The following is a 10,850-nucleotide window of genomic DNA, read 5'->3' on the forward strand; positions in this document are numbered from 1 at the left end:
CCAGCCTGGGCAACAGCATGAGACTCCGTCTCAAAAAAAAAAAAAAAAAGTGTGGTAAAATACCCATAACATAAAAGTTTTAAAAACAAGGAAAAAGAAAAGACACTCCAGAAAATGAAAAGCTTGATGCAAATTGCGTCTCTGAAGTCCAAGGAGAGTTACTTCCAAGTCCCGCACAGTGGCGGGTACAGGCCACCCCCCCAACCCCACAAGTTGCTCCCCCAAGCCACGGCTGCCACGTGACACTGCTTCCCTGCACCCCACCTCACCATGTTGGGATTCAAGTGTGGCTCATGTTTCTTCTCAGAATTTATTTAAAATGACTCTGAACTCCCAAAACCCAAACCAAACATAGTCTATTTCTCCATGAGATTCTAAAACAAGCAAAAACACAGTTTAAGTCCTCCCCAGACCCCAAGCATGAACTAACAAGCCTGTCTAGGGTCATGAGAATGCCTGACATCCTAATCACTATTGCTTAGGGCCCGGGCCCTCTAAAATTAGATGTTTACTTGTAGAGAACTGGTAAGGGGAAAGTGATTTCTATCCGTTAGAGAAAATATTCCCCAAATGCTATGGCTTTGCTGTCCTATAAGATATTAACCAATTTCATATCCAATTTAGTATCTTATTCCATCATTGTTTTTCATGAGAGTTTCTCATATTCTTCTTTGAACCTTGTTCAAAGATGCTCTCATTGAGCTAAATAATATTTTGATGGTGCTCAGTGTATATTGCATGAGAATTATGGTTTTCATATTTTGAGAATTATACTTTGGCATCTGGGGGATCTAGGCAGGTGCTGTGTGCTCCACACCCAGTCCTGGGGCCGCTCCCACCTCACTGTCCCTCCTCTCCTTCTCCTGCCGGCTTCTCCTGCATCCCCTCTGCGCTCCCTCTATCTCTCTCTCTCTGTCTCTCTCTGTGTCTCTGTCTCTGTCTTTCTGTTTGTCTGTCTCTGTCTCTGTCTCTCTCTCTCAATCTTTCTCTGACTACCTCTGTGTGTGTATGTCTCTCTGTGTCTGTCTGTCTGTCTCTGTGTCTGTCTGTCTCTCTGTCTCTGTCTCTGTGTCTGTTTCTGTCTGTCTCTTCTGTCTGTCTCTGTCTCTGTGTCTGTGTGTGTGTGTGTGTGTGTGTTTCTGTCTCTGTTTCTCTGTCTCTCTCTTTGTGTATCTACCTGCCTCTCTGCTCACTCTCTCTGTCACTGTCTGCCTGTGTCTCTATCTCTCTCTCTGTCTCTTTCTTTGTGTGTCTATGTCTCTGTCTATCTCTCTCTGTCTCTGTCTCTCTGTCTCTGTCTCTTTCTCTGTCTCTCTCTGTCTGTCACTGTGTATGTGTCTGTCTCTCTGTTCCCCCCATCCCCGCTTCCTCATCCCCACCGCTGTCTTTCCTCCTTCTGTCTTCATTTGCTGCAGTCAGGGCTCTTACACGGCTACACTGACGGACAGCTACACAGTGTTACCTTGCAGCCCAGACTACACACCCCTTCTCGGGGCCCCTATTGTATCGGAGAGCACAGCTACCAATGAGAGCCTCCTCAGGCCTCCCCACACCTGAAAATCCCTGATCTCCCACCCCAGGCTGTAAAACCAGGTCACATCCATAGCAAACTCTGCTTGAAATGCAGTCATTATGAAACAGAATATTCAACTCCTTGGTTTGCGTTCCACCTCTCACAGCTCTTCCAGAGCTCTCCCTAGACAAGCAGGTGGTGCTTGCCTTATTCCTGCAAAGGACCCATCCTGGCGATTTTATTAAAAAGAGAGGGGAGGAGGCTCACGCCTATAATTTCAGCACTTTGGGAGGTTAAGGTGGGAAGATCCCATGAGGCCAGGAGTTCAAGATCAGCCTGGGCAGGATAGTGAGACTACCATCTCCACAAAAGAAATAAATAAATAAATTAGTCAGGTGTGGTGGCTCACACCTGTAGTCCCAGCCACTTGGGAGGCCAAGGCGGGGAGGATCATTTGAACCCAGAAGTTTGATGCTGCAGTGAACTATGACCATGATCTCACCAGTGCATTTCATGCTGGGTGACAGAGTGAGGCTGTCGCAATAAAATAAAATAAAATAAAATAAGCGGAGTGCTTCAAACGTGTCTACACCTCTAAAATTAACACCATTTCTAGAAAACAGCTATCCCCAACTGAGCTTCATTAATTGGGGAAAAAAAGACCCTTTTCTTCAGATAACTTGTTATAATATTTTAAAACTGATTATTGTCATTATAGAAAAATACAGCTTTAAATTTTTATTATTTTGTATCTGACATCTTAGTAAACTTTTTTTTTTAAGAGACAGGGTCTCTTCCTGCAGTGTAAAAAAATTAGTTAAAAAAAATAGAGACTGAATCTTGCTCTGTGACCCAGGCTGGTCTCCAACTCCTGGCCTCAAGTGATCCTCCCACCTCAGCCTCCTGAATAATGTGCACCATCATGCCCAGCTAACTATTTTTCATTTTTGTAGAGATGGGGTCTCACTATATTGCCCAGGCTGGCCTCTAACTCCTGGTCTCAAGTGATCCTCTCACCTGGGCCTCCCAACATGCTGGGATTACAGGCATGAGTCAGCATGCCTGACTTAAACTTTTTCATTTGCTATAATTAATTGTTTTTAGTTGGTTTTATTGAGTTTTCTAGTTATAAAATTGTGTCTCTGGCACATGATGACAGTTTTCCCATAAACTTTGAAATCATGGTTTTTGTCTTATCGCATCAGCTATGGTGTGTGTTCTTTGCTATGATTAAATGTACTAAACTTTAGAGCAGCTAGAGGGGAAGAAGATGCATTGGCAATGAAAGAGGCTGGTGAGTCAGTAACAAAAAACATAACAAGGCTGGGTGCGGTGGCTCACGGCTGTAATCCAAGCACTTTGGAGGCCAAGGTGGCGGATCACCTGAGGTGGGGAATTCCAGACCAGCCTGACCAACATGGTGAAACCCTGCCTTTATAAAAAAACAAAACAAAACCAAAAACTATGGTAGTAGTTTGAGTGTGGATTGATGGGACAAGGCCTGGACCAGGATCATGACAGCAAAGGAAGATGGACAGAGAAGCGAAATTCTAGGTGGTGAATCAGCAATGACGGCAGGAAATTGAACACAGCTCCAAGTCTGCACACCAGAAGCCTAGTGGTCTACCTGAGCGACCAGCAATAGTGGGCACCCTGCAGGCTCCCAGCACCCATTTCACCCACCTCTGGTGCCACAGTGATTGTTTCAGTGATGGGCACTTTATGCAGAACTAAGCCAAAGAGACCTGGCATTCCCCCACTTCCTGACCCAAGTTAGTCCTATCCGAAGCGCAGCTCAGGAATTGTGCTGAATTTTTGGCCAAGGAGAAGCCTCTCTCGCTCCCAGGATTTAGAGGGAAAAGCCCAGGAGCTGTTGGCTCCCAACATAGAGAAGCCGCCTGAGCCTGAGTAACAAACTCTGGATCAAATCCCCTCTGAGGTTCGTCTTGCCTCTTGATATGGTTTGACTATGTCCCCACCCAAAACTCTCCCAGTTTTTTTTTTTTTTTTGGGATGAAGTCTCACCCTGTCACCCAGGCTGGAGTGCAGTGGCAAGGTCTCAGCTCACTGCAACCTCCGCCTCTCGGATTCAAGCGATTCTCCCACCGCAGCCTCCTGAGTAGCTGGGACTACGGGAGCGTGCCACTACACCTGGTTATTTATTTATTTATGGATTTTTAGTAGAGACAGGGTTTCACCAGGTTGCCAGGCTGGTCTTGAACTCTTGACCTCTGGATCCGCCCACCTCAGCCTCCCAAAGGGCTGTGATTACTGGGGTAAGCCACTGTGCCCAGCCTCCAAAACTCATTTCTAATCATAATCCCTGCGCTGCATCGAGGAAGGGAACTGGTGGGAGGTGACTGTATCATGGCAGTGGTTCCCCGTGCTGTTTAAAAGTGGCAGTTTCCTCTGATCACGCTCTCCCACTCTCTCACTCTCCCCCACTCTCCCCATTTCTCCCCTTCTCCTTCCCACTCTCTCTCTCTCCCACTATCTCCCTCCCACTCTCCCTCCCTCTCCCTCTCTGTCTCGTTTTACCTCTCTCCTTTTTTCCCTCTCATCTTCCACTCTCTCTCCCTCCCTCCCCCCCTCTCTCTCCCTTTCTCTTTCTGTCCCTCTTTCCCTCTCTCTCTCCCTCTCTCTCACTCCCTCTCTCTCCCTCCTTTCCTCTCTCCCTCCCTTCCTCTCCCTCTCCCTCCCTCCCTTTCTCTCTCTCTCCTTCTCCATCCCTCCCTCCCTGTCTCTCTCTCCCTCCCTCTCTCTCTCTCCCTCCCTCTCCCTCCCTCCCTGTCTCTCTCTCTCCTTCTCTCTCCCGCCCTCCCTCTCCCTCTCCCTCCCTCCCTGTCTCTCTCTCTCCTTCTCTCTCCCTCCCTCCCTCTCCCTCTCCCTCCCTCCTTGTCTCTCTCTCCTTATCCATCCCTCCCTCCCTGTCTCTCTCTCCCTGTCTCTCCCTCCCTCCCTCTTCCTCTCTCCCTCCCTCCCTCTCCCTCCTTCCCTCCCTCCCTCTCCCTCCTTCCCTCCCTCCCTCTCCCTCTCTCTCCCTCCCTCCCTCTCCCTCCTTCCCTCCCTCCCTCTCCCTCTCTCTCCCTCTTTCTCTCCCTCCCTTTCTCCCTCTCTTCCTCTCTCTCTCCCTCTCCCTCTCCCTCTCTGCTTCTCCATCCTGCCACCTTGTGAAAAGAGTTCTTGCTTCTCCTTCACCTTCTGCCATGACTGTAACTTTCCTGAGGCTTCCCCAGCCTGCAGAACTGTGAGTCAATTAAACCTCTTTTGTTTATAAATTACTCAATCTCAGGTAGTATCTTTACGGCAGTATGAAAACAGACTAATACACGTCGGGACTTCCAAATCACCCGGACAACACATTCCTTTTACCAATTAAGCCAAGTTGCAGTGGATCTCCTGCTCCTTGCTCTGTAAGGAGTCCCAGCTGATACACCAGGGCTGGCAATATTTTTAACAGATACTATAATTCTCTTACAATGTATTCATCTGAAAAAAGGTGTGAAGGAGAAAAGTAATTAGAATTCTCAGTTTATAAACATTTCCTAAAATGTGAATTCAAGAGAAAAATTAGCAGATATTTTAATTGTCTGTTCTATCTCCACATTCTCACACTTAATCTACCTACTCTCTAAATGTATTAATTAACATTTTCATAAACACTCTTCCAGCTTACAATGCGACTTCACACATCTCGACTCATTTGGTTCCCATAACAAACAGGAGAGATGGGTGGTGACAGCCAGCCCGCGTTTCGTTTTGTGCGGTATGCTGGTTTGTGAGACCCTTTCTCTTACGTGATTTCACCTGATACCCGAATGTCTAGCTCCTGCAAGTTCAGGACTCCAGAAAAGCGGACACAGTTGTTCTCTTGGCTCACAAAGAAGCGTTGCACATTCCTGCGTCTTCCCTGGTGTCCCTCAATCAGTCCTGTTCTTCCCTGCCTTGCTAACCAGGTGAATTCCCTATTCATACTTAAAAGCCCTTTTCAGACAGGGTACAACTGTGTCTCTTTCCCCAGGGAGGTGTGGGCAGGCAGTGAGGTCTTCAAGAAGTGTGTTGCCTTTGCCAGATGTCAAGGTCAACCAGCTGGCTGTACGGATAAACGGTGGGGGCGGCGTGGGGGGGGCAGGGGGGCGCTCTGGCCAACCTTTTTGTGGTTTGGGATAAACAAAATCCATCATCAAAGGAAAAACACCAGCTACTCCACCAGCCTGCTGGCCACAAGAACCGACTTCAAGCTTGGCCAGATTCACTGTTTGCTGTATGAAGGGAGAAGGGTCAACGCCAGCCTTGGCCTTCAGCCATCCCTACTGGTTTTATGCTACTGGCCCTCGGGCCGGCCCAGACAGTGCGCAGGCCTTCAAATAGGCCTCAAAGAGAGGAACACAGACGGGTTCCCAGTTGCTCTCAGAGGGACCCTCACCTGGGTGGTCTGACAGGCCTCGGAGGGACTTGGACGGGAATGGATCAGCACAAACCTGAATTAGGAAGCCCTTCTTCCTCTGACTGCAGATGTTCTCTCAAAGACACCTTCCTGAGCAACACACACCCAAGGGGGTCACAGCAGAGCAGGAGTTCCATTAGTGCTGGCACCCACTGGCCACACCCCACAGGAGGTCAGCCTGGGCCCACCACCTGCAGGACTCTGGGAGTGTATTTTCGGGTCTGAAGGCCTGACTGGGGGGGACTGAGGGTGCGGCGGTGGCCATGGCAACCAGCTCAATCTCCGGACACCCCAAAGGTGATGCCCTTGGCCTCCCCCATCTTTTTGTCACTCTGGGGGTTCCTATAATAGAGGGGTCCTCCCCACAGAGTGAGAGGTCAGGGGACAGAAAGGGTGGGAAGAACACTGCCCCAGTAGGGGACAGAAAGGGCCAGTGTGGCAAGGAGAGAGAGGTAGGGAACCAAGAGGCAGCCTAAGCCCTTTCCCCCGAAGCTGGGAGGCCTGCTTTCCCGGGGGCCTCCTGGCTGGGGGGATCCTGAGGGGCTGTGGCACCATGTCCTTCCCCATATTTATGAGATCTACTTGTCACGGCCGGTCTGAAATCTCCTTCCTATATCCTTAGCGCAGTTGGGTCTATAATAGACTGCTGGTGTTGCCACAACTGAACTCCTCCGGGGCTCCCCGGCTTAGAGAAAGGCACCCCCACCCTGCCTTCCCTCCCGCCCCCAGCAGCCACAGGGCGCCTTAACCAACGAGCCTGAAGTCCTCAGCTGGGCCTACAGGGAAGGGACGCCAGCAAGCCTGGTGAGTCAGTGTCCCGGAAGCCACCTGTGATCACATCACCCTGCTCTGAGTCTGCAGTGAGCCCCGTTGCCCTGAGATGAAGGCGAAGCAACTTGCCACTCTTCACAAGCCAGCCCCATGGGTCTCTCCAGAGTCCTCTTACACCCACTTCCTTCCAGGCCGGATTCAGCCACCTCCATTTCTCGGCTGCCTCCCCGACCCAGCCCCCTAGTGCCCCCTCTACTCCCACTGCATTGCCTCTTCCTCCAGCCCAGTTCACTGTGCCCTCGCCAGCTCCACAGGGCCATTCTCTCCCCGCAGCCCCACCCAGCCATGCCCTGCTCCTCAGACCTCCTGTGCCATCTTCACCATTCCACCCCAAACACACCCTGTGCGGGGTGGCACGCACCCTGAGGAAGTCAAAGCCGCAGCTGAGCAGGAGTCCCATCCGTATTGCTTGCAGAATGCAGTCATCCATCCCGGCGCCCAGCTCCAGTGCGGCACTTGCCACACTCCTGGTGCAGCCTGGGCCCTGGGGCCTGGTCAGGATGAAGAATGAGGGCCCTGCCCTCCTGAGTAGGACTCAGATTGTGTCAGGGGATAACTATTTGAGTGAATTCTGGCCCTGGCAGAGGCCTTAGCTACTTCCTAATGCTAATCCAGACTCCAGTGTCCAGGACCCCAGGGCTCCAGGTAGCCACCCCCCCCCCACATTCTCAATCCCCACTATCGTGCACACCAACCCCTGGGCATGGGTCCTGGAGGTAGAGCTGCGTGGGGGAGCTGAGGCTGGCATGCCTGCATGTGCTGGTGCCCGACCTGGGTGCACAAGGCTGCCAGGGAGTGAGGGTAGCCTCCACTGCTGCCTCACCCGCGCCCCTTCCAAGCACCCGCGCCCCTCCCCAGCCTCTGCTCGAACTGCTCCTGGCTCCCAGCGCACCGTGCTCCCGTTGTTTAATTTTTCAGAACACCGAGTCTCAACCCCATGTTAATTGGTTTTACTCCAGTCTTTTGTGCCACCCATTAAATGAGGAAATGCCACCTATAAAATTTTAATTTTAAAAGCCAACTTGCTTGTTTTATATTGAAATTCCCCGGGCAGCTCCAGCAGAGGGAAACAGACACATTTTCGTTTCATTAAAGCAACTCGAGTGAAGATAAAAAAGAAGCTGAAAAATTAGATTTAAAAACAGAGAACAAGAAGCATTTAGAGAAAATGAATGAAAATGAGCTGCCACAGAGGGCAGTGGGGACCACAGCTCCATCTCTGCCTTCCCAGAGCCTCCTGCTGGGAGATGGTGGAGCAGAAGCGGGAAGCTGGGAGTGGAAGGGGATGCTCGGTGTCCCCAGGAGGCTGGACCATGCACTCTCCCCTCACTAAAGACTGGCCCACTGGATACCCTAGAGGAAGGAGGGCAGAGCATCCTGGACCCAGGGCCAGAAGCATCCTTCCTCCCTAGGGACACACTGCATGGTGATGAGGCTTCTGGCTTGGAAGCTGAGCCGTCTGGATGGTCTCGGTTCTGCCACTTACTAGCTCTGTCATGGTGGGCAAGTGGCCTGTTTTGCTCATCATAAAATGATGATCTGTACAACAACCTGGCGTATAGGGTTGTTGTGAGGATTAAATAGAATCGTGCCTTGAAAACACTTTAGATAGAGCCTGGTATGCAGTAGGTTCCTAATAAATGCTAGCTGTGACTAGTGACACCCTGCTGCCTTGCTTCCACGGCCTACTCCTTACACATTCCCCCGTACCCAACACTCACATCCTTTTTTTTTTTAGGAGGCAGGGTTTAGCTCTGTCGCCCAGGCTGGAGTGCAGTGGCACAATCACAGCTGACAGCAACCTCGACCTCCTGGCCTGTAGGGATCCTCCCACCTCAGCACCCCTCCCCCAGTAGCTGGGACCACAGGCATACGCCACCACACTCAGCTAATTTTTTTGGTTTTTGTAGAGACCAGGTCTCGCTATGTTGCCCAGGCTGGTCTCAAACTCCCAGGCTCAAGCAGTCCTCCCGCCTCAGCCACCCAAAGTGCTGCGATTACAGGTGTGAGACACCTCACTGGCCTTTTTGGGTTTTTGTTTTGTTTTGATGGAGTCTCACTCTGTCACTCAGGCTGGAGTGTCATGGCTCACTACAGCCTCGAGCTCCTGGGCTCAAGCGATCCTCCCACCTCAGCCTCCTGAGCAGCTGAGACTAGAGGTGCATCCCAACACGCCAGGGTAATTTTTAAATATGTTTGTAGAGACAGGTTCTCTCTCTGTCGCCCAGGCCATAGCGCAGTGGCACAGTCATAGCTCACTGCAGCCTTGACCTCCTGGGCTCAGGTAATCTTCCCACTTCAGCTTCCTGAGTAGCTGGGACCACAGGATCACACCACTACGCCTGGCTAATTTTTTTATTTTTATTTTTTGGTAGAGACAGGGTTTCACCATGTTGTCCAGGCTGGAGAGTTTCCTTTAATGACGTCCCTGAGCTGAAGACAGCTAAGAGAGACTGGGGAAGGTCTGATGAAAGGCTTGGGAAGGCTCACGTTCTTCTAATCCTTCCAGCCAGCCTCCCTGGGTTCAAATCCCAGCTCCACCACTCACCACCTGTGTGTTCTTAGGCAAGCTTCTTCTGGGCCTCAGTGTCCCTATCAATAAAATGGGACTCACAGCTGGATCAGCCACACATTGTCATCAAGGTCCCATAAAACAGGCTCTGTGCAGTGCAGGGCAGGTAACTGGCCAGTGAGTGGAATCAGCTGGAGACACCAAAGCAAGTGAGGGTGTGGGGTCTGAGGCTGCGGAGGGGGAGGGCAGGGCAGAGTTCCATCATAGGATGACCACGTGGGGGTTCTAAGCTGTTGCCCTGAGATAACTTTTAATGACACTCCCTTTCATTCTTAAAAGTGTCCTAACCTGGATGACTAATTATATGGTTATCCTACTGCAAATCCCCCATGCCCAAGCGGGGGCCTTGGAGCTGGTCCCCTGGTGTTGGGAAAGGATCCCGGCTCTTGACATGTTTTATTTCCCAGTCCCTCGGGACTGCCCAAGCCCGGGGTCCCAGCCCCAGCGTCAGCCCAGGGAAACTCATTCCCTCAATTAGCATTAGAAAGCAGCAGGGAGGGGAAAGCCTGGGAGAAAGGCGGGGGTGCCCGGAAGGTGCTGGGAGTGGGCGTCTGCCAGGATTCCCGGCCTCACCTCCGATCCTGAGGGCAATTTACGCAATCTCAGGTCCTCAACTTCCTCTTTCCTGCAAGGAAATTAGGGCAGTACGTTCTCTGATTTGCAAAGATCACAGCACACAAAGACTGGCGGTGAAAGTGTCCATGAGTGGCGTTAGGAAGGCAGTGACTTCTGCTTCAGCCACCAAGGCAGAACGCCCAGGTCCTGTTTCTCCGGTGACTGTGGAGTGGACAGAGATGGAGCATAAAGGGCCACAGAGGGTCCACAGATGACTGGGGGTGGGGTGTCTGCCCAGTGCCTCGACCTACAGAAGTCCTCTAACCCACAGACCCTGGCCCACTTCCACCAGGCCGCGAAGGACACCTCCAACGCCTGTCCAGGGCCCCCGGCTCTGCGCAGAGACGCCTCCTCCAGGGCAGGGGCAGCTGCTGCCCTCAAGCTCCATGTGATCCCTGCCTGGCTTCAAAAGCTACTCAGGGTACATGGTGAGCCCACCGTTTCCTGGGCTGCTTCTCAGAAAAGCTCAGAGAAGACATCTTAGTGGCTACTACGTGCCGCCCATTTTATTTGAGGCAGAATTCTTGTCCTGTGGTCCCCAAACTGCACACCTAGGAACCCCAACAGCTTAATGACAGATGAGAGTTCTGGGGGTGTGGGACCAGTTGAGTGGGACTCCAGAGGCTTTGAAGGGCTTCCTCCTCTCCCTTCCCCTGTCCTCTCCCTTCCCCTCCTCTCTCCCCTCCCCGTTCTCTCCCCTTCCCTCCCCTCTCCCCTCCCCCTCCTCTCCCTCCCCCCTCCTTTCCCTTCCCCCGTCCTCTCCCTCCCCCATCCTTTCCCTTCCCCTTCCCTCTCCCTCCCCCGTCCTCTCCCGTCCCCTGTCCTCTCCCTCCCCTGTCCTCTCCTTTCCCCTCCCCTCTCCCTTCCTATTC

This window comes from Sapajus apella, unplaced genomic scaffold, assembly GCF_009761245.1.
Source record: "Sapajus apella isolate SASKATOON/1434 unplaced genomic scaffold, GSC_monkey_1.0 scaffold62, whole genome shotgun sequence".
Classification (NCBI taxonomy): Eukaryota; Metazoa; Chordata; class Mammalia; order Primates; family Cebidae; genus Sapajus; species Sapajus apella.